The following is a 21,845-nucleotide window of genomic DNA, read 5'->3' as shown; positions in this document are numbered from 1 at the left end:
TTGGGTAAGGGCTAAGGATTGAAGGTTCTGGAAGTCCAGGAGAGACTGGTGGAAGGAGGAATTGCACCCGGAGATGGGAACTTTTAAGGTAAGCCCTTTAGGGGTAATTCCAAAGGTTAAGCAGGACTGGAGGAAAAGTATGTGGGATTGCAGTTTGGCTACAGTGAATGCATGTTTCCGGAATGAATGTAAATAATGTGGTATAGGATTAGGGTACATAGTGGGTAACTGGTGGGTAGGGAAATTAAATAACTAAAGTTGAAATAGTAATCACAAGAAGGAGTAAAACACGGAGGGAAAGACGAGAAGGAAAGAAATTGTGTTGGTAATGGTAATGTTCAATACCAAAGGAAGACCACTAAATAAGAAAAATACGAAAAATACGGAAAAAGTTGAGCAGACCAAGCAAGTATGTCCAGTCCAGGGGGAAAAGAACACACGTAGCTCAAAAACAGAGATAACGAGTGGCGAAAAAAGATCGCGCGTGCCGTAAAAGCGATCGCGCGTGCCGCAAAAGCGATCGCGCGTACCGCAAAAAAGATCGCGCGTGCCGCAAAAAGATCGCGCGTGGGGCAGAAATGTCCCAAATAATTTTTCTTGTGGCAGAGAAAGATAGCCAATGGCACAAAAATATCGCCAGCAACAAGAAATCGACGGAAATGGATGATACTGGTAGGTGTGGAAGAGATTGTTGGCAGTGATTGTTGGCTGGGAAACAGCGAATAACGAACGTTAAAACTATGGAATGTTGAATAAATAAATCAATAAATAAAAAAGACAAGAGGACTATAAACAGAACAAGATAATAGGAGGAAGATGAAACTAGCACAGTTGGTGACGGAAATATTTATTTATGTATATATAAAACACTGAAGAAGAGAAAGTGTTAAGATGACAGACGTAAGTGATAGCTAACAAAAGGGACAAAACAATGAAGGATGTGGACCATATAGGTGATCTAAATGATTAATGGAAAATCTCATATAAGATGTGAAACAAATACTAACAAAGAGATAGAGGGGCTGGCCAGTACTTACCTCAGCTCAGTACAGCCGATAGATACACATAAAACAGCACCTACAACCTATCACCCGCAGACTCCCATCCTACATCAAAGACACAAACCACTTCCTAGAACGCCTCAAATCCATTCCCACTCCTCTCCCACCTGAAACCTTTCTTGTCACCATAGATGCTACATCCCTTTACACAAACATCCCACATACCCATGGTCTCTCTGCCCTTGAGCACTACCTCTCCCAACGCCCACCCGAAGATCTTCCAAAAACCTCGTTTCTTATCACACTTACCAACTTCATCCTCACCCATAATTACTTCACTTTTGAAGGCCAGACCTACAAACAAATCAGGGGAACGGCCATGGGAACCAGGATGGCTCCCTCCTATGCCAACCTCTTCATGGGCCGCATGGAGGAGGCTTTCCTGAAGACCAAACAGCTGCTTCCCCTGGCCTGGTATAGGTTTATAGATGACATCTTTGTGGTCTGGACTCATGGTGAAGAAACACTCCTTAATTTCCTCCATAACCTCAACTCCTTTTCGAATCTGAATTTCACCTGGTCCTTCTCCAAAACCCAAGCCACCTTCCTGGATGTTGACCTGCATCTTGTTGAAGCTCACATCCACACCTCTGTCCATATCAAACCCACAAACAAACAACAGTACCTTCACTTTGATAGCTGCCATCCTTTCCACATCAAACGCTCCCTTCCCTACAGCCTAGGTATTCGTGGCAAACGTATCTGCTCCAGTGACGAATCCCTCAACAACTACACCAATAACCTGACCAGTGCTTTCCTCTCCCGCAACTATCCTGCAGACCTTGTCCACAAACAGATTTCCCGAGCAATACATTCCTCCCCGTCCAACAACAATGTTCCTACCCCCAGACCACACAGAAGCATCCCCCTTGTCACCCAATATTATCCTGGCCTCGAAAACATCAACAAATTACTCCGCCAGGGATATGACTTTCTCAAGTCAACCCCTGAAATGAGATCATCCCTTGACAAAATTCTCCCCACACCACCCAGAGTTGCCTTTCGTCGCCCCCCTAACCTCCGTAGCATCCTTGTTAAACCCTACAATATTCCCAGACTACCTTCTCTACCCAGCGGTTCCTACCCCTGTAACCGACCCCGCTGCAAAACCTGCCCCATGCATCCCCCCACAACCACCTACTCCAGCCCCGCTACTGGTAAAACATATACAATTCAAGGCAGGGCTACGTGTGAAACTACACATGTCATTTATCAACTGACATGCCTGCACTGCACAGCCTTTTACATCGGCATGACAACAACCAAACTGGCTGAGCGCATGAACGGACACAGACGAACTGTCCGCCTAGGAGATGCCCAATACCCAGTAGCAGAGCATGCCCTCCAGCATAATTCTAGGGACCTAGGAACCTGCTACACCGTATGTGCCATTTGGCTTCTCCCACCCAACACCAGTCCCTCTGAACTGCGGAGATGGGAACTTGCACTCCAACACATCCTTTCATCCCGCCATCCCCCTGGACTGAACCTACGTTAAACAACCTCACTCCCATTCCTCTTCAGTCTTCTCCTCTTTCCCTTTCCTCTTTAGCCATTCACGCATCTTTTCATCCTACATAGTGGTGTTTATCTTTATACTATATACCTCTTTACTTCTGTATGCATCCTCTTTGGTTTGAAGCTGGCACAGTACTTACAGTAGAATATCTTTGGCTTCCCTCTGACAACCATGCCTCCATCCTTGCTACCCTCCCTGTTTACCTTTCCCTGTTGCTTCATAACCTGGGTTGTGAGTAACTGAATCCACTTTCCCTTCTTCCCTTTTTTCCCCTCTCTCCTCCCTGATGAAGGAACAAAGTTCCGAAAGCTAGGAATGTAAATTTTCAGTTCTGTTTTATGTGTATCTATCGGCTGTACTGAGCTGAGGTAAGTACTGGCCAGCCCCTCTATCTCTTTATTAGTATTTGTTTCACATCTTATATGAGATTTTCCATTAATCATTTAAACTGCTTGTAATGTAACTCATCCTAATCAAGATCTTTGGTGAATTCAGTAATGGCCAATGTTGTATGTCTCGCACTTTGGAAATCAAACTGTGCTTCATTAAAAAGATTGTATTTATTTGTGTAACTTATTAGTCTCCTTCATGATTGATTCCATTATTTTTGAGAATTAAGACCGTAGTAAAACTGGCATGTAGTTTTCAATGCTTTCAATTATCTTTCTTTAGTAAGGGCACCTACTGCACAAGCTTTAGGTACTCTGGGAAAGTAGCTGAGCTAAAGTTCTCATTTATTATGTGTGTTAACAGAGCATGTATGCTGTGTATGTATGCCTTCAGAACAGACAGTAACCTCATCTATGCCTGCTGATGTCTTATTTTTTGATTGTTTTATTCTCTTGCAAACTTCAAGCTCTGTTGGAAACATTGTTGTGCAAGTCAGTTTGGGTGCTGCATATGTTTTATGAAGATTTTGCTGCAGCTTCTCTGCAATACCAGAGGAATAATCATTTACAAAATTTGCTGTTTCTGAGGACTTTCTTTTTTTCTAATCCCAATCTCTGATTTTTATGTGACTATAATTGTGTACCTTTTCTGATTTCTTGTTCTATAACATCCCATACTACTTAGGTTTCTTTTTCCCCTCCAAGCAGTACATTTTGGTAATTTTTTTATACTTATTGCAGTACTCAAGGAATTGTGCCTTAGTGTTCTACTTTTGCAAAGAACTGAGTCACTGAAGTGTGTAGGACTTTCTAAAGTCCAACATTATCCATCCTTTTTTCTTAGCCACTAAAGTAGAAATAACTACTTTTGGAAACGTCATCTCAAAATTTAATTTAAACATTGTGCAGAATTTAGGGGACTTAGCATGTACTCTGTTTTCCATATAAACTTCAACCCAGGTTTGATTTGCCATTGTCCTAGAAGTAGTATATGTCTTATGTTCCAAGAAAATTCTTTTGCAGGCCTGCACTTTTGCAGGTTTACCAAGCCCATCTCTAGCTTTATTATGTGACAGTAATAGTCGGAAAGGCTATGACCACTTAAAAATAAATGCTTACAATTTTCCATCTAATGGACATTTACAAATTTTCACAGAAATGCAAGAAAATACTCTTTCTGGTTACGTGAGTACTCCATGTAATATCCATAATGACTAAACAAAAGCAAGACACTGTCAAATTAATATGCTAAAGAGAACGGAGAACATGCACCAAAGCAACTGGGGAATATTTAAAATAGATTTAGTACCCTTTGAGCATTTTGTATGCAATAGTTGTTGTCAAAGTTTATATGCATCTACACTTACAGAAATACTCCTGGTTTGCGCATCAGACTTTACACATTACATTAATACATTTACAAGAATTAACAGTGTCGGAAAGACTGATTGCTACTTACCATAAAGAAGAAATGTCAAGTTGCAGACAGGCACAATAAAGGACACTTCATAGGCCCAGGGAGGGGTGACTGCCTGAGCTACTACCTTCTGTCAGGTGTTCGGGAGGTGTGAAAAATCACCGAAGGCGGGTGCACCCCCCTCTGAGCAAACCCCCCCCCCCCCTCCCCACCAGTTGAAAGGAGCATACAATCGGAGACGCTGGCAATGACAGGAGATTTTATTGCATTGAGCTAATCATCATCTTCACAGTCAACTTCTGCTAAATGTAAATGGAAGGAGGCTCACAATTCAAAGACCCTCTCAGCTGCACCACGGTTCCTCATGGTTTCACATACTGAAGACAGTCAGTCCTTTGTTACGGTAAATCCGTTTATTATTCAGAAAGGTGTTGATGCAGTTGCTGGCCCTGTGAAATCCTGCTCTCGTTTACCGATAGCACTTTGTTTTTGGACTACTTCAGAATCTGAGGCACTACAACTGGTTGTAGCTTTGCTCCTTCATGGCTATCCTGTTCGTGTTAAGGTGTTATTTACACTTGGCTTCTCAGTTGTCTGACTGAGGCAGAAATCCAAATGTACCTCTCTGATCAGAGCATCATTGCACCCCATCAGGTGACAAAAAAGGAAGAAGCATCCTTAGTGCCGACGCGCACTTTTTTATCACTTTTGACAGAGTGGTGCTTCCATCAAAGACCGAAGCAGGCTAAAAAGTTATCACAGTCCGATCGTACATTCTGAATCTGATGTGCTGCTACCAGCGTCGTCGTAACAACCAAACTCGAGGGTCCTGTCGGCACCTGGCCAAATGCGTAATCTATGGTAGGGGTGCTCATGAGGGCGATTGTCTGCCGCCTCCTCACCGTATCAATTGCAATGGCATCTGTGCATCCTCCTCCAGAGATTGTCCCATGTATCTCAATGAGCGGGCTGTCCAGGAGATCCAGGTGAAGGAAAAAGTGCCTTACCATGCCACTTGCAAGTTGTTGGGTATTTGGAAACCCTGTGTTCTACTGTAAGTCATTTACACCCTGTTGTTGCTACATTTTGCTCCACAAAGGATAGATATGCAACCTCAGATTCAGCACCACAGTTGTAAAATTGGCTGGTGTCATGGTAGCATCCCCGTCTCCTCCTCCGGCTGTGCAACAAGCCATCAAACTTTCACCTCATGGGGCGCAGTCACCTGCTACAGAGTCAGCAGGCGGGAAAGGTCAGAAGGAATACTCTCGCGAAGACCTTTTTACATCCCTCCAGCCAACAAACATCTGTTTATTCCTCTCCCACCGGAAACATTCCAAGAAATTGAACAAAGGCGATAGCCTGCTTCTTCACCAACTCGGAGATCGTCTTCAGCGGTGTCACCACCTTCTCCCAACCGATCTCAGTGCTTCTGGTGTGCACCATCAATCGTCTTTTGCCCTGGTCTCCACAGATTGACAGAAGTAGAATGCTGATGCCTCTGTAGATCTCATGGAGCAGTATCCTTCAGCCTATGCCCCCTGTAACGGTGAGTCTTGGAAGGCTTACTCTTGGCAGACGCTGAGGTGACACCCCTTGGTTTTTTTCCCTTGTCCCCTTGTCATGATTCTCCTCAAATGGAACATTCGCAGCCTTAGATCCAACAAAGAATAATTATGGCTGCTCTTGGAATTGCAGTGTCCACTTGTGCTCCACCTCCAGGAAACAAAATTGCGTCCTCACAACTGCTTTGACCTCTCGCATTTCTTTTCTGGCCGTTTTGACCCCCCCTCCCCCCTCCCCCCAGTATGGCAGCATTCCATCTCATGGGGGAGTCAGTCATGCTGTTCATTTAGGACGACGTTCATAGTAAAACTGTCTCCCTGACTACCCAGCTTCAAGCTGTTGCAATCTGCATTTTACTTTCTCACTTCGCCCTTTCCCTTCATACTGTTTACATCCCTGCATCATTCGGTGTCACCAAGGCAGACTTCCACCAGCTTATTGGGCAACTCCCTCATCCCTTTCTGCTGCTCGGTGACTTTAATGCACACCATCCCCTTTGTGGTTCTTCCAGAACCTATCCAAGAGACTTTCTCAATCAACTTGACCTCATCTGCCTTAACACCTGAGCATCCATGTTCCTTTCAGACTCCATGCACACCTACTCCCGTTTGGACCTCTCCTTCTGCACTTGCCAGGTTGCCTGTCGCCTCAAGTGGTCCATTCTCTCTGACATGTACTTGAGGAGCCATTTCCATGTAATGTCTGTTTGTTGACTCTTACCCTACCTACATGCACGCCCAAATGGAAGCTTTCTAGGGGTGACTGGAGGCTTTACTCCTCCTTGGCGACCTTCGACAAACATTTCCCCAGTTGTGATGACCAAGCAGAAAATCCTACACAAATTATCATTACCGTCACAGAACGTTCCGTTCCTCAAACTTCACCTTTACTGCGTCGTGTCTCAGTCCGTTGGCAGACTGAGGCGTGCAGAGACACGCTCTCTGCATATTTAACCGTCATCCTACGATGGCGAACTGCATTCGTCATAAGGAGATGCTTGCCCAGTGTCGTTGCGTTCTTCGGGAAAGCAAACCAGCTAGCTAGATTTCATGTACTAGTTCTTTTAACAGTTCCACTCCCTCTTGCGTCATGTGGGGGCAATCTCTGATGGTTCTCTGGGACCGAGGTCCATTCCCCAAATTGTGGCCTGACTGCAGCAGACAACGCCATAGTGGACCCTATTGCTATATCCAACACCTTGGGCTGCTATTATGCGGAGATTTTGAGCTCTGCCTTCCTCCATTGGAAACAAATGCATCAGGCTCGGGCAATACCCTTCTCTTCTCCGAATCGTGAGTGCTACAATGCCGCCTTTACTATGAGGGAGCTGGATCGTGCTCTCATTGTATCCCGATCCTCTGCCCCAGGGCTGGACGATGTTCACACTCAGATGTTGTGGAACCTCTCTCTTGCGGACAAGCACTTTCTCCTTCATACGTACAATCACATTTGGGCGGATGGCACGTGTCTCAAACACTGGCGTGAAGCCATTGTCGTACCCATACTAAACCCGGTGAGGACAAATACTTTCCTTCTAGCTACTGCCCCATTTCCCTCACAAACTGTAATTGCAAGGTGATGGAACATACGGTTCATGCTCGGCTCTTATAATGGTGGCTCCTCACAATTTTCTAACCACTGCACACTGTGGATTTCGAATGTGCTATTCTGTAGCTGACCATCTTGTGACTTTGTCAACCCATGTAATGAATGGTTTTCTGCAGAAATACCAGACTGTGGTGTAGTTTTTCGAATTAAAGAAAACCTATGACACCTGCTGGAGAACTGGTAACCTCTGTATTCTCTACACATGGGCCTTCCAAAGCTGCATGCCCCATTTCCTTGAAGAGATTTTAAAAGACCAAGTTTTCAAGATACGTGTGGGAAGCTGTGTGCCTCAGGGTTCCGTCCTGAGTGTCGTCGTCTTTACTATCGCCATTAACCCTATTATGGCTGGGCGGTGCAATTGGTTCCTTCCACCATCTTTACATCTTGGGCCTGTTGCTCTCCCATTTGTGGAAACTACAAAATTCCTGGGGCTCATGCTCGATAGGAAACTTTCTTGGTCCTCCCACGTGTCTCACCTGGCCACCTGCTGTACGCAGTCCCTCAATGTCCTACAGGTCATCAGTGGTACTTCCTGAGGAGTGGACAAGACCATTCTCCTCCATTTGTACTGGTCCCTTGTCCGTTCAAAACTAGACTATGGGTGTTTTATTTATGCATCTGCACATCCCTCCATCTTATGTCGTCTCAATACAATCCGCCATCGTGGTACGCGTTTGGCCACTGGCGCCTTTTACACTAGACCGGTTGACAGTGTGTGTGCAGAAGCTGCCGAACTACAGCTGTCATACTGCTGTGATTTTCTCATCAGCAGATACACATGCCGTTTGTCTGCCTTGCCTACCCACCTATTCTATGCCGCCTCCTTCGATGACTCCTTTGATTGCCAGTATGGGGCACATCCCTCTTCTCTGTTACCTCCTGGAGTTCATTTTTGGCTATTGCTCCAGCAGCTTAACTTCACGCTACCTGCCACTGTCCCAATGGATGTGAACCCTTCACCACCGTGGCTTCGCACATTGGCCCGTGTTCACCATGGACTTAATTTGCTTCCTAAGGACACTACTCCAGACTCACTCTATTGCCGTAAGTTTCTCGAACTTCGCGATGGTACCTTTGTGTACACTGATGGCTCTCAGACTGACCGTGGCATCAGGTATGCTTTCGTCATTAGTACAGGCGATTTTCTGTACCAGCTTCCGGGACACTGCTCAGTATTTGCAGCAGAGCTCTTTGCCCTGTATCGGGCCACACACCACATTCAGCAACACAAACTTTTTTAATTGTGTAGTCTGTTCTGACTCTCTCGGGTGCCCTTCGGAACCTCTATGTGCTGTACGTTGTCCATTCACAAGTGCAGAGGGTCCAGGAAAGCTTTCACCTGATCACCCTTGATGGAGCCACTGTGATGGTTATGTGGGTCCCTGGCCATTAGGTCCGATGGGAAACGAGGTTGCCGATGTTGCTGCCAATGCTGCAGTCCTCGTATTTCGGCCTGAAAAAGTTAGGCTGCGTATTGGACAGTCTTTTTAGCCATTGCCATTTGTTAAGTAGTGATCCCCCACTCCTTTGTACCCATTGCACTCAACCTCTGACGGTTCACCATTTCCTGACGGAATGCCCTTTTTTTAACCACTTAGTTCTCATTTGTTTGCTGTCGGAGTTAAGCCATTGTAGTGAACGACCCACACATGCTGTTGAAAGTGTTTTACTTTTTATCCGTTGTAGCAATATGGCGTAGGACATTTAATCTTTAGCTCAGGATCTCTGTTGTCTCTATGGTGTATGCTTTTAATTGTCTTTCCTTCTGTTGCTTGGACTTAAATTGCAGTCATTTTTAACTCCTTTTTTGTCTTTGTGTTCTACGGTTCTGATGTGGACGCGTATGACACTAGTTGTTTTTGCGCCCTAAAACAAAACAAAGGAAGGGATAGTAGTGTGTGGGTGGGGAGGGAGACGAACGCTGTCTGGTGGAGTATGCAGCAACTAGACTGCACTGCTAGCAGGCACAGTGTCAGGAGGCTAGACGGAAAGGAAATGGAGAAAAAAGGAGGAGTGGGGGAAAAAACTGGCTGATGCGTTGTCAGAGGGCTGCAAATAAACAGGTAGGAGATGAGAATGGGGAGGAGATGAAAGGTCAGAGGGATTAGAAACTGTTTTGGGTGGAGAGTGGGGGACATCTACATCTACATCCATACTCCGCAAGCCACCTGGCGGTGTGTGGCGGAGGGTACCTTGAGTACCTCTATCTGTTCTCCCTTCTATTCCAGTCTCGTATTGTTCGTGGAAAGAAGGATTGTCGGTATGCCTCTGTGTGGGCTCTAATCTCTCTGATTTTATCCTCATGGTCTCTTCGCGAGATATACGTAGGAGGGAGCAATATACTGCTTGACTCTTCGGTGAAGGTATGTTCTCGAAACTTTAACAAAAGCCCGTACCGAGCTACTGAGCGTCTCTCCTGCAGAGTCTTCCACTGGAGTTTATCTATCATCTCCGTAACGCTTTCGCGATTACTAAATGATCCTGTAACGAAGTGCGCTGCTCTCCGTTAGATCTTCTCTATCTCTTCTATCAACCCTATCTGGTACTGCGGAGCAGTATTCAAGCAGTGGGCGAACAAGTGTACTGTAACCTACTTCCTTTGTTTTCGGATTGCATTTCCTTAGGATTCTTCCAATGAATCTCAGTCTGGCATCTGCTTTACCGACGATCAACTTTATATGATCATTCCATTTTAAATCACTCCTAATGCGTACTCCCAGATAATTTATGGAATTAGCTGCTTCCAGTTGCTGGCCTGCTATTTTGTAGCTAAATGATAAGGGATCTATCTTTCTATGTATTCGCAGCATATTACTCTTGTCTACATTGAGATTGAATTGCCATTCCCTGCACCATGTGTCAATTTGCTGCAGATCCTCCTGCATTTCAGTACAATTTTCCATTGTTACGACCTCTCGATACACCACAGCATCATCTGCAAAAAGCCTCAGTGAACTTCCGATGTCATCCACAAGGTCATTTATGTATATTGTGAATAGCAACGGTCCTATGACACTCCCCTGCGGCACACCTGAAATCACTCTTACTTCGGACGACTTCTCTCCATTGAGAATGACATGCTGTGTTCTGTTATCTAGGAACTCTCCAATCCAATCACACAATTGGTCTGATATTCCATATGCTCTTACTTTGTTCGTTAAACGACTGTGGTGAACTGTATCGAACGCCTTGCGGAAGTCAAGAAACACGGCATCTACCTGTGAACCCGTGTCTATGGCCCTCTGAGTCTCTTGGACGAATAGCGTGAGCTGGGTTTCACATGACCGTCTTTTTCGAAACCCATGCTGATTCCTACAGAGTAGATTTCTAGTCTCCAGAAAAGTCATTATTCTCGAACATAATACGTGTTCCAAAATTCTACAACTGATCGACGTTAGAGATATAGGTCTATAGTTCTGCACATCTGTTCGACGTCCCTTCTTGAAAACGGGAATGACCTGTGCCCTTTTCCAATCCTTTGGAACGCTACACTCTTCTAGAGACCTACGGTACACTGCTGCAAGAAGGGGGGCAAGTTCCTTCGCGTACTCTGTGTAAAATCGAACTGGTATCCCATCAGGTCCAGCGGCCTTTCCTCTTTTGAGCGATTTTAATTGTTTCTCTATCCCTCTGTCATCTATTTTGATATCTACCATTTTGTCATCTGTACGACAATCTAGAGAAGGAACTACAGTGCGGTCTTCCTCTGTGAAACAGCTTTGGAAAAAGTATGTTGTCGTAGGTTGAGGCTGGGATAGTTATGGGAGCAGGGAATGTGTTGTAGGGATAACTCCCATCTGTGCAGTTCAGAAAAGCTGGTGGTGCAGGGAAGCATCCAGACGACTCGGCTAGTGAAGCAGCCATCGAAATCACGTGTTCAGCTGCATGTTGTGCCACAGGGTACTCTACTTTGCTCTTGGCCACAGTTTAGCAGTGGCCGTTCATCCTGGTGGACAGCTGGATGGCATTCATACCAATATAAAAAGCTGTGCAATGATTGCAGCAGAGCTGGTAAATGAAATGGCTGCTTTCACAGGTGGCCCGGCCCCTGATGGGGTATAGTAAACCTGTGGCATGACTGGAATAGGATTCACTGGGTATATGGATTGGACAGGGTTTGCACATGGGTCTTCCACAGGCGGATGATCCTTGTGGCAAGGGATTGGGATTGGAAGTGGCATAGGGATGACCTAGAATGTTTTGCGGGCTGGGTGGATGATGGAACACAACTTTAGGAGGGGTGGGAAGTATCTCGGGTGGGATGTTCCTCATTTCAGGGCACGATGATAGGTAATCAAAGCCCTGGCAAAGGATGTGGTTCAGTTGTTAGAGTCTAGGGTGGTACTGGCTTATGAAGGGGACACTCATTTGTGGCTGCTTCTTGGCAGTGGTGGGAGGATTGGGCATGTGAGGGGAAATGGCTTGGGAGATCTGTTAGCCGACTACGTCTGGCGGTAGTGCCTGTCTGTGAAGGCCTGGGTGAGACCCTCAGCTTACTGAGCAAGGGAGTTTTTGTCACTGCAGATACGCTGTCCCCTGGTGCCCAGGCTGCATGGGACGGATTTTTTGATGTGAAAGGGATGGCAGCTGTCAGGAAGTGGATTGTAGAGAAGCTGTTGATGTTGTGAAGGAATGAAGATAACAAAGATCTTCATGATCTGGATTCAGGGCAAAGACACCTCATCTTCATTCTTTCGCAACCTCAACACATTCTCTCCCACCCACTTCACGTGGTCCTTCTCAACCCAGTGTGTCACCTTCCTAGATGTTGACCTCCTCCTCTCTGATGGCTCCTTCTGCACCTCTGTCCATGTTAAATCCACCAACTACCAATGGTAACTGCATTTTGACAGCTGCCATCCCTTTCGCATCAAAAGATCCCTCCAATACATCCTGGCCACTGGGGAACGGCGTATCTGCAGTGACAAAAACTCCCTTGCCTAGTCTGCTAAGGGCCTCACCCAGGCCTTCGCAGACAGGTGCTATTCCCCAGAGGTAATTTGCAGACAGATCTCCCATACCATTTCCCCTCACACCACCAATCCTTCCACCACCCCCAAGAACGAGCCACAAAGGAGTGTCCCATTCATAACCCAGTACCATCCCAGAATGGAGCAACTGAACCACATTCTTTGCCGCCCTTTGATTACCTATCATTGTGCCCTGAAATGAGGGACATCCTACCCGAGATACTTCCCACCTTTCCTAAAGTAGTGTTCCGTCACTCACCCAACCTCCACATCATCATAGTTCATCCCAATGCCACTCCCAATCCCTTGCCACGAGGACCATATCTCTGTAGAAGTCCCAGTGCCCAATCCACCCACCCAGCATTTCCTATTCCAGTCCTGGCACAGGAAAGCAGGCATGTCATTTACCAGCTCTGCTGCGATCATTGCTCACCTTTTTGTGTTGGTATGACTACCAACCAGCTGTCTACCAGAATGAACGGCCACCGCCAAACTGCAGCCGAGAGCAAAGTAGATCACTCTCTGGCACCACAACATGCAGTTGAACCTAACACACTTGATTTCAATGGCTGCTTCACTACCCGAGCCATCTGGTCCTTCCCCGCACGTTCTGTTTTTCTGAACTGCACAGATGGTAGTCATCCTTACAACACATTCTCCACTCCCCTAACTATCCTGGCCTCGACCTATGGTAACATACTGTCCCCCTCTTCCCAACAGTTTACACCTCCTCTGTCCTGTCATCTCCTCCCCATTCTCATCTCCCATCCTGTTTATTTGCAGCCCTTTGCCAATGCATTTGCCTGTCTTTTCCCACTCCTCTCCTTTCTTCCCCACCTCCCTGCCCCACAACCTCCTGATGCTGCACCTGTTGGCACACTCCACCAGACAGCATTCATCTCTCTCCCCACCCATAAACTACTATCCCTTCTCCTTCCCAACCTTCTCCAGATTGCTCTTGCATCCCACGTTATAGTTGCATCTTAGCCTGAGATGCTGGAGCTGGTGGTTGTGTGTGCATGAGGTGTGCTTATTTGCGTGTGTGTGTGTGTGTGTGTGTGTGTGTGTGTGTGTGTGTGTGTGTGTGTGTGTGTGTGTGTGTTACTGATGAAGGCTGTGGCCAAAAGCTTTGTGTAAGTGCGTCTTGCTGGTCTTGTCTGCAACTTGAGTGTATTCTTTATGGTAAGTAGCAGTGTGTCTTTTCCTACATTGTTGATATTCCTGGAGTTTCCAATAATTAATTAATGGAGTTACATTGTGTTTGTGCACTACTCTTTGCACATTACATCATCTTTACATTTGATTTGTGAATGCTTCATAAGTTAAGGAGTTCACTCACTAAAAATTAGAAGCACTGAGTCACCAACAGGCAGACACAAAAGAGAAAGAAAAACTGCTAATTTTTAGTAAATCCTTTCTCGAGCTAGATGATAAATATACACAGAAGGCACGCATGCACACAACTACGCCGCTGCATGGTTCCAGCTGGACACAGAGAGTGCCATTGATGCAGTTGGTTGGGATGGGGTTTGTGAGAGGTGGGGAGAGAGCGAGATTAGGAAGAGGAGCTGGTGGTGGGTGGCGAGTGCCTCAGAGGGAGGGAGGCAGCCAGTTTTGTGGCTAGGAATGCAGGAAGGATGAGTGGCAGGTGTATGGACTAGGCACCTGGTGCACAGGTGTCAGAGCCGGTTGGGTGTGGCACATGCTGAAATGTTACATGAGTACGTCAATTGGGAGGGGGTGGTGATAGGCAGAGCATGGGAAAACTGTTGGATGGTGAGTTTGGAGACAGTGGTTACTGGAAATAGAGGCTAGGATGAACACAGGAGCGAAGGATGTGTTGCAAAGATAACGTCTACCTACTTAGATCAGAGAAGCTGGTGGTGGAGGGGGGGGGGGGGGGGGGGGGGATTCATATGACCCAGATTGTGAAGCAGCCATCGAACTTGAGCATATTTTGCTCAGCTGCACCACTGGTTGGTCAGCTTTGTTCTTGACAACAGTTTGGCAGTGGTCATTCATCCTGGTGGACAGCTTGTTAGTAGTCATACCGACATAAAAAGCTATGCAGTGTTTGCAAAAACATTGGTACATGACATGGCCCTTTTCACAGGTGGCCCAGCCTCTGAGGGGTGGAAAAGTCCTGTGACAGGACTGCAGTAGGAAGTGCTGGGTGGGCAGGTTTGGCAGGTCTTGCATGTAGGCCTCCCACAGGGAGTAGGGAGCGGAGCTGGTATAGGGGTAGACCTGGATGTTGAGTAGGTTGGGTGGATGACAGAACAGTACTTTAGGAAGTCGATTAGTCAAACATTAAGTATCATACAATATTTGTGTTATTGTTCTAAGCAGCTTATCATCATGAAAGTATCTTTTACTATACTGTTTTGAAATTCTGCCACTGTGTTGTATTTTTTTACTTCCAGTCCTATAATTGAAGTTATTCATACACACAGTGTGTGCACTTTATGGAAATTTGCTAACTGCAGCTCTTGTGTCATGCTAATGTACAGAATTCCTAAGAATAAACTGATTTATATTTGCTTAACATGGACCAGGCAAATATACATACATAAACTTGGTACTATCATAGTATTAAGTTTCTGAAAGCAATTGATACAAGATTCTTGTGGTGGAAGTCTGGCAATACATCTAACGTTGTTTTAGGACATTTAAATATTACTTTTGCAGCATTTGAATTTCCCGATAACAGAATTCCGTTGATCAGATGTAAATGGAAGAAGGCAAAGTATCCATATAATAAGAGCATCTTGCTGATACGACCCCTCTGTTTGGGCAGCAAGAATACTATCTGAGATGTTGTGTTGCGAAGTTTGTCCATAGGAGTATGCTGTTTAACTCTCAATTCAATGTGAAAAACGAGAAAGTTTGTCCTGTTCTGGTGAAATTAAAGTGAACAATGTATCCTCAGTTTTTGTATCATTTACCTGAAGTGAATTTGCCTTAAACCATGTGCTTCAAATGTTTACTGCTGTTGGTACATTAAGTTTTACTTCACATAAGCTGCTATCTTGTGCAACTAGTATAGTGTTATTAGCGAAGTGTACTGTTTGATATATGGCTTTGTCATATAAAATATAGCTATTTATATTTTTATACAGAATATACAAACAGAAAGTATTGCAAGAATCTTCCATGAATGCCTCCTACTAAATTACAAATACACTGAAGTGCCCAAGAAAATGGTATAGACATGCATATTCAAAAACAGAGAGATGTAAACAGGCAGAATACGGCACGGCAGTCGGCAAAGCCTACATAAGATAGCAAGTGTCTGACACAGTTGTTAGATCAATTATTGCTGTTACAATGTCAGGTTATCAAGATTTAAGGGAGTTTGAACATGGCGTTATAGTTGCCACACAATCAATCGGGGACAGCATCTCTTGAGGTAGCGATGAAGTGGGGATTTTTTCATACGACCATTTCATGAGTGTACCGTGAATATCAGGAATCCAGTAAAGCATCAAATCTCTGACATTGCTGTGGGTGGAAAAAGATTGTGCAAGAACAGGACCAATGACGACTGAAGAGAATCATGCAATGTGACAGAAGTGCAACCCTTCCACAAATTGCTGCAGATTTCAATGTTGGGCCATCAACAAGTATCAGCATGTGAACCATTCAACAAAAAATCATTGATATGGGCTTTTGGAGTTGAAGGCCCTTCCATGTACACTTGATGACTGCATGACTCAAAGCTTTCTGGGCCTATCAACACCAACATTGGACTGTTGTTGACTGGAAACGCGTTGCCTGGTCAGACAAGTCTCATTTCAAATTGTATTGAGCGGATGGACGTGTACGGGTATGGAGAAAACTTTATGAATCCATGGACCCTGCACGTCAACAGGGGACTGTTCAAGCTGCTGGAGGCTCTGTAATGGTGTGGGGTGTGAGCAGTTGGGATGCTATGGGACCCCGGATACATCTAGATATGACTCTGACAGGTGACACATATGTGAGCATCCTGTCTGACCACCTACATCCATTCATGTTTATTGTGCATTCCGATGGATTTGGGCAATTCCAGCAGGACAATGTGATACCCCAAATGTCAAAGAATTGCTATAGAGTGGCCCCAGGAACACTCTTCTGAATTTAAACACTTCTGCTGGCCACCAGACTCCCCAGACATGAACATTATTGTGCATGTCTGGGATGCCTTGAAACGTGCTGTTCAGAAAAGATCTCCATCGCCTCGTACTCCTGTGGATTTATCAACAGCCCTGCAGGATTCATGGTGTCAAGTTCCCTCCAGCACTACTTCAGACATCAGTCGAGTCTGTGCCATGTCACGTCGAATCACAGCACTTCCATGTGCTCGCGGAGCCCTTACACAATAAGAGGCAGGTGTACCAGTTTCTTTGGCTCTTCAGTATAGTTGTGGGTGGTCAGGTTTGAAGTTCAGTATGCACAGCCAGGGATGCTACCTGCTAAGCCACCCTACAGCCACTGGAGCTTGTGGCATTAAGCTCTGGTATATTGTAGAAAATGCTTGTGTACCCATATGGCTGACTCTTTTTTTGTACTGAAGTTCATTTCTTGAAATTGTGGAGATTGATTTGCTCATAATATTGCAATAATTTAATGCACTATTTTTTGACGAAAGATAATAAGGTATCTTTGTTATTACCAATATTTATGTTCTGTGAAGCAGCTATCAAAATAAAGTCTTTAAAAGAGATCACTGGTGAATGTTTTAGAACTAACAAAAGATCTACAGATCTACTGCATTTTTAAATTTTATGAGTGATAATTCAGAAGTTACGAGTATTTTTAACAGTTACTTTTTAATTGTAGCACCAAAAATAGGATTAAATGGTCCAGCTGAAAAAAGATGAGAATATATTAAAAATATTACTCTGCAAAAACCTTAACCAACTAGAATTAGGAACCAACATCATTTACTGAAAATAATAAAATAATACAAGTTCTCAAAAAACAACAGCTCCCACAGTGCTGATAAATTTCAGAGAGAATTCTTGAGTTGTTCTGATTTAATAAATAATGTCCTTAGTGATAGATCTAATGCATCACTGACACGACAAATGGTGGTGGTTGAACCTTCTTACATGAAAGTTGACAAGAAAGACTTACATACTTATTGTCGTTTCTTTAATGACATATTTTCCAAAATAATTCTAAAAGTAATGTGCTAAATTATAATCTCACATAGATATAAGAGCAATTGGCTTAGCACATCACAGTTTGGATTCCTGAAGGTTTGCTTGACTGAGAACTCCATTTATATGTTTACTCACCAAATATCACATGTTAAATAATAAAATGTCACATCAGTATGTTTTGTGATCTTTCCAATGCATTTGATTGTGCATATCATGTCACTCTCCCAGAAAGTTTTGTGGAATTGATGGTTTTACAAGCAGCTGGATTGAATCATACTTAACAGATTGCACAAAGTTGTGCTGAAGAATTCAGACAATGTTGAAGGAACAGAAAATGTTAGTGCATGGAGAGAAATAGTGAGGGGGGAATTCCACAGGGTTCAATTTTGGGTCCACTCTTATTCCTTATGTATGTGAACAATTTTCCATGTAACAATCAACAAGTAGAATAGATACTTTCTGCAAACAACACTGTCTTATAATAAATCTTATTGGAAAGATAGCCACAGAAGAAATTGTTCGTGACGTTTATCAAAGAATTATTTAGTGGTTCTCTAAAAATTTACTCTCCCAAAATTTGGAGAAAACACACTACATTCTGTTTTGTACAACATTCATACCAAAAATTGCTGTAGCACTTGAACAGGAATCAGTAAAGAGAGTAGAATACTCCAAATTTTTCAATGTGCATACTGAAGAGAACTTTAATTTGAAGAAGCATATTATTGAGGTGCTCAAACAATTTATGTCCAGCTGTTTTTGCTATTTGCGTATTTACTAGTCTTGGAAGCAAATGAGTTGATCTCCTAGCATATTTTGCGTATTTCCAAGATGTCTTAGAATAAGTTATAGGGATGACACATCACTAACAAAAGGAATCTTTTATTGTACATAAAGACTAATATGAATAATATAGTCGATAGAGCACAGTCTAAAGCGTGTGTGCATGCATGAGTGAGAGCATGCACGTGCTTCTCCCACATCTTGAGAAAGGAATTTTATTCTGAAAGCTAGAGAAGCAAAGCTCTATACCTTTTGTTTGTGTACCTTTTGATGATACAGTGCTTCTGACTTTTGGTGAGTCGTATGCTTTATTCCTAGTAATTCATTATGCTCAACCAGAACTTTCCGTACATTACAATATGAATAATGTGTGGTGTTCATTCACCATAGTCATGTAGGTACCATTTCAAGGAATTAAGCAGTTTTAATTGCACATCCACGGTACATATATTTTATAATAAAATTCATCATAAATAGTCAATCACAATTTTAGAATAATAGTGATGACCATACCTACAACACTAGAAGAAAAAAATGAGTATTACTAAAGCTGTCAGTGGCTTACAAAGTGGTTCAGTACAACAAACAAAAGTCTTTCGCCATTTTACCAATAACATAAAAAGTATTGACTGGTAGCAAAGCAAGTATTAAATTTAACCCAAAATGATTTCTCCTGGACAACTCTTCCTATTAGGTAGACAAATTTTTGTTTAAAAGCTGTCGGCCAGTAAAAAAGGTACTGAAATTTTACATACTCTGATACATAACAAGTGGAGAATTATTTATGTACATCAGAAACCACAAAAGATCCAGAATAGAATACTTTGGCACACTATGTAAGTTTGCTTTAAAGTCTGAATACCTGTTACTGTGTGATCGAGAAGAAAATGGTACACACTGATTTCTGCTGGGCAGGTAAGATTGAAAACCCTGAACCTGCTATTCCATATTATTTTAACATTTGTGTGAACTTATAAAATCAAAAGCCTTAGGTAAGGTACAAATAATTCCCAATGGCAATAATTTTGGATTTATTGATTGAAGTATATCATCGTCAAGGTAAATATAACATGTTGGCAGTCCTTAATGAAATCCAAACTGTGGACTTTTGAGATTGGTTTTCTGCACTAAATGTTCATGGATTCTTTTGTACAGGAAACTCATAATTTTTTTTAAACTGCCAGCAGTAATAAGACAGGGTGGTTTTTCTGTATTGTTTTGCCCCTCTATTGTGGAGTGGCTAGACAACAGCATATTTGTTTTAGTAAAATGACTAGAAAGACTCATTATGTTAACTTTTTACGAAGCTCAACTTGACATCATTTGATTGTTTTACAGTTGGTAAGGATGAAAGATTCTTTAGAAGATGTAAATTGTCATAGAATTTTGTCATATTTGTTTCGGAAGTCTTTTTGTTAGAAACTAAGTTGTATATTAAGAAAGTGTTTAAACCTAAGTTATATGCTACTGATGAGAGTCATTAAAATTGGAGGCTTTGATCTGCTCATTGTTTATCATTAAAGAAAATTTCTCATATTCTTCATTTAATTTTCATGCTTCATACTTTATTATGTTGTAAGTAGTTCGTATTTAGTTGCCTGCAGAATATTTCTTTTCCCTTGAAAATACATTTGGATGCTCTGTTGACTTTTAAGTACAATTTTACAATGTATAACAATAATTTAAATTCCTGGATCGAACAGTTTGGACCACAGTAATCAGCAGTCATACTAGCTTTAGGGCAGGAACACACATACGTCGTCACAGAGATCCAAACTCACACTCCTGTGGATCAGGTGTAGACATTAAGCTTCATAAGCCCCCCCTCCCCTCCCCCATGGTATTAATCAGTCTATGTAGGCTATTGTACTGTTGTGCCACCAGGTTTCTTCTTCATGCTTTAAACACAAAACACTGGGCAGTTCATCAAGGCACAACATTCATACTTTGTGTAGGAAAGATACAAACGTACATAGAAATTTCAGTTTAAGTAGCCAAACTATCTATCTGGTCCTTCCACCCAATAATGTTGTATGATGAGTCATCTAGTTCATAGCTTGCATCTCGTGGTCTAGTGGTTAACGTTGTTGCCTCAGAAGGAGTCCTGGGTTCAGTTCCTGATGAGGTCTGAGATTTTCTTTGCTTGGAGACTGAGTGTTTGCTTTGGCCTAAACCTAACCTTCATTGGTGCGCAAGATGGTGTCAAATAGGTTGCCTTGCACCAGGCAGCCGAACTGCCCCAGACAGGGTCTCCCAACCAACAATACCAGATGATCGTTTCATTTACCAGTCATAGTTTTTTGTGACTGTTAGTAATTTGTCTTTTCACTGCCACACCCTCCATTGTATTATGTTTCCTTTTCATTAGGAGAAAGTATTTTGCCCCAGCTGATAAAAGACTACTTTAAATTTAAACTTGGCTAGTTGAGTTGCTGGTTGCTTGCAGCTCATTGTTACTCTTAAATTTGATCCGTTCTGTTACAGAAATTTGTTATTTGTAGTTGTTGAACTAGAATAGTTTGTCTTCCACAGTCCAGAGGGCGAAGCAACTTTTCCATTCTGACTTTATCCCTGCTAATTTATGTTCTCTTTGTATTTCTGATGGACTTTTGTCCAAGTGAAAGAACTGGTTATAAAGATCACAAAAGCAAAATATTCTGCATCTTATGTGTATCAATGGACACCTTTGACAGCCAAACTGTGGCTGTCCCATTCTGTATAAGTGTTGGTGTTGTAACTGAAACTATTGAAGTTAAATGTTTTATTAAAATTGAAACTGACTGAATATGTTGTAAGTCTACTTCTAAAACAACATAGATTTTATTAACCACAACTTATCTACAATTAAATCACAGAAAATAATAATAGAAAAACAAAAGACAAAATGCATTAGAGGTTGCTACCTCATGGTCAGTACTGTATTCTGAATGTTTCTTGAGTAACTCGCGTGACAGTGCTGAAGAGCACTGTACGACTGACTGGGAAACACTCAGGTATGAACCACACTCTTGGTGCACCCTTATTTCATTAGTTCATTCACTGAAAGCACCATGGTTTGTTGAACAGTGAACGAAGACAGTCCTGCTTTAGTTAGACAGGCAATTAGATATACTAGTAAAATACCGTTGGGAAGTAACAACAAAGCCCAAATTACAGTCCTGGAGAAAATCATGTATCAAAGGGTTGTCGTCAAAAGATACACCAGAGAGTTTGGTATAAGTATCGACTGATTTACAAGTGAGGCTGTGGCAGTCAATGGCAGCCCTTAAACTAGCCATGTGTGTTTTGCCAGTGACCTAGTACCAGAAGGGTATATCTTCACATGCTGTACCTAGCATTATATTTATATCAATTCATCCGTTGATAAATCCAGAGGGATTACAAG

This window comes from Schistocerca americana, chromosome 2 (genome assembly GCF_021461395.2).
Source record: "Schistocerca americana isolate TAMUIC-IGC-003095 chromosome 2, iqSchAmer2.1, whole genome shotgun sequence".
Classification (NCBI taxonomy): domain Eukaryota; kingdom Metazoa; phylum Arthropoda; class Insecta; order Orthoptera; family Acrididae; genus Schistocerca; species Schistocerca americana.
The sequence above is the reverse complement of the archived record's forward strand: the minus strand, read 5'-3'. Positions refer to the sequence as shown.